The 720-nt window shown below is 35.7% G+C and overlaps 1 non-coding gene across 1 annotated transcript; it reads left to right on the top strand.

Moving 5' to 3' along the window:
• Nucleotides 1-419: 419 nt before the first annotated feature.
• On the top strand, nt 420-518 carry LOC149263084 (U6 spliceosomal RNA). Its single transcript, XR_016261245.1, has one exon. It is a non-coding gene; the product is annotated as a U6 spliceosomal RNA (small nuclear RNA).
• The last annotated feature ends 202 nt before the right edge of the window (nt 519-720 follow it).

Below are 720 nucleotides of genomic sequence, written 5' to 3'. Positions count from 1 at the left end.
AGTTCCCATGCTTGTATTAATTTGTGAATTTCTCCAATCTTTGTGGTTGTCGTATATCTCTTAATGACATGAGCGTTTTGGTGTTTATTTGATGTGTCGTTCCACGTGGAGGATTCACCAATATGGAAGATGAACAAATTGGTGGGGCTTATCAAACAACAATATTATATTACATAGCGATTCTTTATCAACTAGTCAACTGGATATAACTATGCGAAGAAAGTCCATATATTGAAGTTCAATAAACATATGATTCTTTGAAAATGGGTCAATAATTCTCTGGCCAGAGGTAGATTGTTTAAAGCTTTGATGGTTTGAATTGTTGACTTATCCATTCATGATCTATCATTTCAAACTAGAATGATAGCATTTTGTGATCTCTTTTCATGGTTGCAAAAATTAAACATAAGGCAATGGTAACTTGTAAGTTTCTGATAAAATTGGAACGATACAAAGAAGATTAGCATGGCCCTTGCGCAAGGATGACACACAAAAATCGAGAAATGGTCCAAAGTTTTGAACTATGGCTCTCATCAACTGCGAATGTTTCTGCAAGCTTGGTGTATAGGAAAAAGATGGCCATGAGCTGGTTTGGTGAGCACATAAAACATAGCCTTATACATTTTAATGGAGTCTTTGCTGATATTTGGTGATGTGGGGTGTATGTTAGTCTCTGGTGTGAATTGGTAGAAGTTCAAAATATGGAAGGGTTTCGTTGTA

Source organism: Pinus tabuliformis, chromosome 6 (genome assembly GCF_031772625.1).
Source record: "Pinus tabuliformis cultivar Carrire ecotype Pingquan chromosome 6, CPIR1, whole genome shotgun sequence".
Taxonomy (NCBI): domain Eukaryota; kingdom Viridiplantae; phylum Streptophyta; class Pinopsida; order Pinales; family Pinaceae; genus Pinus; species Pinus tabuliformis.
This window is presented reverse-complemented; position numbering and strand designations above follow the sequence as displayed.